Source organism: Orycteropus afer, unplaced genomic scaffold, assembly GCF_000298275.1.
Source record: "Orycteropus afer afer isolate SDZICR_OR568_19922 unplaced genomic scaffold, OryAfe1.0 scaffold00008, whole genome shotgun sequence".
NCBI classification, from domain to species: domain Eukaryota; kingdom Metazoa; phylum Chordata; class Mammalia; order Tubulidentata; family Orycteropodidae; genus Orycteropus; species Orycteropus afer.
Window position 1 is genome coordinate 6,966,005 of NW_006921595.1, and position 6,000 is coordinate 6,972,004.

The window sequence follows — 6,000 nt, forward strand, 5'->3', positions numbered from 1 at the left end:
CAGTACTATGTACAATAGCCAAAAGACGGAAACAACCTAGGTGTCCAACAACTGAGGAATGGATAACCAAACTATGGTACATACACACAATGGAATACTATGCAACGCTAAAGAATAATGTAGAATCTGCAAAACACCGCATAACGTGGATGAACTTGGAGGACATTATGCTGAGCGAAATAAGTCAATCACAAAAGGACAAATATTGTATTAGTCCGTTATTGTAAAAGATAAGGAAAGGTTTATATATAGAAGGAAATTTTCTTTGTTGGCTACCAGGGGTGAGAGGGAAGAGGAGGGAATGCTGTTAGATAGATAGAGGTAAGTATTGATTTGGGTGAAGAGAAGGGCAATGTACCAAATGTGAATGACCAATCTGGCAGCATTGAGGATGAGAAAGATATAGAGAAGTACATGGGAGGTACAGACAACAAAGAGGAACCTTTTTGCACATACAGTACTGTGTTGTCAGTGAAGGCAAACATGGGTATATTGCAAGGAAGGTTGGACGATCTACTTCTGTAGAGATACTGCCTCGGAAACCCAAGAAGGGGTTGCTTTGAGTCGTGTTTGACTTGACGGCATACAACAACAATGTAGTGAAGGGAACAACTCTTCATAACAGGGTAATTCCAACTAATAAATGTAGAAGAAATGAGGCTAGAAAATCATCATTAGGCCAACACCACAGTAACTGCTGTAATCAAGACCCACTAATAGATTATAAAATCGATGGGTGAAAGTTTTAGGAGAAACACATACAGACATCACGTGCCCTCTGATACAATACACTGTGAGGGGCACAACAATGCTTCTATAGTATCTTTCCCAAAAATGTTTAACTTCAACTTAATCATGAGATAACTTCTGACAAACCCAAAATAAAGAATACATTATCACACACACACACGCAAAATTAACAGTATTCTTCAAAAATGTAAAAGTCATAAAAGACAATGACAGACTGAGGAAATGTCACAGACTGGACACTACAGAATGAACGAATGAACAAACGCTCTGCCATCGAGTCAGATCACACTCATAGCGACACCTCCTTGGGTTTCCGAAGCAGTATCACTACGGAAGTAGATTGCCCAACCTTCTTTCCGAGGAGTGGCTGGTAGGTTTGAACCACCAGCCTTCTGGTTAGTAGTCAAATGCCTTAGGCACTATGCCATGGCAACTAACTGCAATGTGAGATTGTGGACTGGATTCAGGAACAGAAAATTGTTGTTAGTAGAAAAACTAGTAAAATTTGCATAAGGTTTGTAGTTTAGTCAATAATATTGTATCGATATTAAATTCCCAGGTTTTTTAAACATATTATGGCTAGGCAAGACGTTAACACTAGGGGAAGTTGAGTGGATGGTATATGGAAATTCACTGTACTATTTTTGAAATTTTCTTTAAAATCATTCCAAGTAAAAAGTTAAATAAAGTACTGTAAGAAATTCATTTGGCAATTAATGAAAAAAAGACTCTAAAAAATTACCATCCCTTGAATATCTACTATTATATTTATTTAATCTGTAGCAGATAACTTTACAAATGGCCACTAAATTTAAGAAAGTTTAAGTAGAAAAACAAAAATACAACCTGATTAATTAACTCAGTTATCATGAGTTATGATACAGTAATAATATGATAGTCAGAAATTCTACAAACTAGATATTCAAGATCTGATTCTTTAAAAAATCACAATCCCACAAAAATAATAATCTGATAAAATTATGGCTCAGATGCCATTTGAGATACAAGATAATTTAATCAGAGTTACCATTTAAAGCTATCTGCCTAGGAAAATTCTAGTCAGATTAACATACTTACTCATAAACATGCTTAGTTTCCAAAGACCAGGTCATTATGTGAAAATTGGAGTTATGCAAAAATGGAAGGATGACCACATTACCTTGTCCCCTCAGCTGCACTTACTGTGAATGTCCTGCCAGACCCCTGCTGAAGTCAGTAGCCAATGCCACCTCCTTCTTCCCTATGTCACCTCTGAAGAGCTCGGCCGCTACCACCATCTGTGGACAAGGGCCACCTAGTCTTCCAGAATCAGGGTGGCCCAAGTGTCACCCCCCTCTCAAGACCGAGGTCACCTCCCTCTGCTGCCCTTATCATATTTTCAGGATGGATGGCCCTGGCTCAGCCCCTGTCCATGAGCAGGAGGGGCTTATGTGTCACAGGGGGAGTGCATGCTGCCCACTGGTTCCCCCATGCACATCAGCCCCTCACCAGAACATTCCCTGGCTCTCACTGAGCAGCCCTGCTCCTCTCTACCCCCATGTCCCCAGAGAATTAAATCCAGACCTTCCTCTGAGGCCGTGACAATCAGACCCAGCCTCTGCCCTTGACCTTAAACTGAAGCTGTCACTGGTCACTCAACTGCTGACACCACCCCCATCCAGATAGCCCGACATAACTTCATCTGTGCCCACTCAAGAGGGGATATTAAGGAAGCAAAAGGGGCTGCACAGGTGCCAGTCAGCTGACAAGGATCTCACAGGCTCTGGCACCTGAACTTCTCATCTCCAAGCTCCTTCTGAACATGGTCTGGGCCTGCCGCCCCTTGGGGCTGGGAACTGGATGGAGCCAGACTCCAGAGTCCCACTTTCTCCCCAGGCCCAAAGTCACCCCACCTTCAGAATACTGGCTGCTGCTACTCCAGCCTCAGCTCCCTATGTGCAGCCAGGACCCACCAGGCAGCACCTCATTCCTGCCAGCTCCACTCCATCCCCCACCCTGGCAGCTCCAGAAGACAGTGCCCCCTCTCCCCTCCTGAGAGGTGAAGTACTAAGCAATACAAGCTTCCTTTCTATGTGCACATGTGGGTCTCCATACAGAGCTTCTTTATCCAAGGGGCTACTCAAGATGTTTGTTCTCTCTACTGAGGTAGCTCCACTGAGTCTGTGTCTTCCAAGGCCTTTAAAATTGGCCTCATCATGTGGCCATGGAAGATTATATCGTACCTCTTAAGGCTTAGTCAATATGGGCCCCCCAAGTAGTTCTCTTGGTCTGGTCAGCCCCCACTCATTGTTCTCAGGTGTGGTCCACTCTCAGGAAGCAGGACAAAAGGCTAAATTATCTACTGTTAGAGGGTTCCACACCTCCCACCAGACCAGACCCAGAAAACCAATTAAATCACAATCTTGGAGGTGGGACACAGGCTTCAATCTTTCTTGAAATTCTCCAGATGATTCCAAAGAGCAAACAAGTTTGGAAATACTATACTAAAACCATATGCATAGGTTTCAATTTATACTGCACTAGCAGGATTTTTCCCCCCAATAAACGTATGATGCTCGCTCATAAAAATTAACAACAATGACTAAATCTCTGCTGTCAATATAACAAATTTTCTAAAATAAGTAATACCTAAACACTCTGGTGGTGCAGTGTTAATGGCTTGGCTTCTAACCAAAAGATTAGTGGTTCTAAGTCTGACATTTCATCACCAAAGACAAGGTGGGTGTGGTTACCTTAATGGACAGCAGGGTCAAAACAGTAATTAGAATGGACTTAGGCACTGGCTACTTACTTATGGTGTCCTGAGGAGTGAAATAAATGGGAAATCTACTAAACATTTACTTGTACCGTACAAGCAGCTCACTTCTAGGTCAAGTGAACTAGCAGTCTAACTCAAATCACCAGAATGGAATGTCAAGGCCCCTCAATCAATTTCCAGACTTGTTACAGACCAACAACCCCTTGAATGAAGAGGAGGCTGGGTCTCCTTGAGAAAGGACCCGTTACATTGCCAAAAATTCATACTGTTAATCTTTCTTCTAGCCTTCTCCAAAGGATCTACAGCCTTTTATGAGAGTGACTGTTGACTGGGGAAAAGGAAATAATTAAGACTTCTCTAGGATTACTGGACACTGGCACTTAACACTAATTCCAGGAGACCCAAAACATCACTGTGGCCCACTAGTCCGAGTAGGGACATATGGAGGTCAGCTTAGCTCCACTACCACTCTTCAGAAGAAAGATGTGGCAATCTGTTTCCGTAAAGATTACAACCTTGTAAACCCTATGGGTAGTTCTACTCTTTCCTACAGGGTCATTATGAGTAAGAATCACTCAATGGCAATGGGTTTGGTTTGGGTTTTTAGACACACACAAAAAAAAAAACCTAGAAATTTTTATTCCAAATTCAGACTGTCTTTTGTTTTTTTATGAAAACATCTGCAAGTTAAATAAGCATTTACATTAAATAAATATTTCAGTACAATTTGGTTTTCAAGGGTTTTCTTTTAGTTTAATTGGTACAAAATTTAATTATCAACATTTTGAAAAAGGTCAAACAAATTAGGTAAGGAAGACATGATTTGGGGTTTAGTTTGAAAGATTTATAAGATTTTTAAATTTCATTAAAATGTACAACAACTTTATTTTAATCATTCACTTTATAATCCTGAACAACTTTTTTAAAGTAATGATTCATAAAGGCAAGCGTCTTTCTAGTCAAATAAAAGATTCTTAGAATTTTATATTGTTTAAAAATATAAAGAACCTGAAGGAAAAACTCTTCAGCCCCAGAGGACAGTAACAGAGTTCTAAATTATTTTTAAGTAGAGAAGTAAGTAAAAGTCTAAGGAACAAGGAGTCCTTATTGAGGTGTTTTACCTGGGACTGAAGGATAAAGAGAATTCACCAAAATTCAGGGAGGAGAAAAATTACATCATCTTACTTTTTACTAACATCTAACTTAATTTTAGCATTTCCTTTGGCTGTAAATCAAAATAATTAATATTAGCAACAAACCACACAGTATTATCAGTGCTTGTGATTTTGGGGGGGGTGGTCACTAGTAAGAATCATAGATCACAATGCAATTGTTATAGATTTTGCAATAAAATCATTACTTTGAAATAACGGCTGTTAGTATATCTGCTGCTATATCTTCTTAGCAAACAAATTTTGAAATACACATATTAACATATTATAAATGATAAAGATTCCAAATCAATGGTTTCCATTCCAATTCTATGTATTTGATGTACATTAAAATATTATTCTGGGTCAGAATCCATAAACTTCACCAGATTGGAAATATCTATGTCATTAAAAAAAAGGGTAAGAATTAAAAAGGTTAAGCATTTGTTTTAATCTTTTGGACTTTTAATCCAAAATCAGTACCATTATAATACAAAGAACATTCTGCAGCAAATTCTGTGATTAGATATCTGAAAAACTGTATTTAAAAAAATCTGTACGTAACGCCAAACTAAGTCAAGAATGATCTTTATATTACATATATCCATTTTACAGCAACTTTCACATGACAGAATATAAACGAAACCAAAACCAAGCCCACTGCCATCGAGTCAATTCTGACTCAGGAACTGCCCCATCAAGGGGTTTTTAAAGCTGTAAATCTTTACAAATGCAGATTGCCTCATCTTTCTCTTGCAGATCAGCTGGTGGGTTTGAACCACTAACCTTTTGGTTAGCAGCCTAATGTTTTAACCACTACACCACCAGAGCTCCTTGAATAAATATAACTATAAATCCTTCTAATGATCTTTGTGGTTTTCATCTGGATTATTTTCTTCATCTCTGTTTTGCTGCATTATTCTAGTATCAGTAATAGCATTATTTTATCATTTGAATAAAATAATCATCAAATGTAATGATCTACATAAAGAGAAATGAAGTCCTGATGCACACCACAACATGAACAAACCATAAAAACTTCACGCTGAGCAAAACAAGTCAGGTAAGAAAGTTGAAAAAGAACAAATACTGTATGATCTCACTTATATGAAATAAGCAAATATATAAAAATCAAAGACTATTAGTGGTTACTACATTATGGGGCTGCGGTGTAGTAAATTACTTAGTGTGGCTTTTCTACCCATAAGTCTTTGTAAACTCCAAGGTGGGAATTGCTATTAGCAACTGAGGAGATCCTGATTTTAAAGTCGCCCACCTGGGTTATTTCTGTTGGGCATGGCACAATACAATGTTCTGGGAGGTTCCCACTCTCTCTCACGT

General features: G+C 39.0%; 1 protein-coding gene across 1 annotated transcript in view; it reads right to left on the reverse strand.

Annotated features, from left to right (window-relative positions):
• The window catches only part of TAX1BP1 (Tax1 binding protein 1), an 86,420-nt gene that overhangs the window by 64,829 nt on the left and 15,591 nt on the right, over positions 1 to 6,000 (reverse strand). The gene's annotated exons all lie outside the window — the stretch shown is intronic.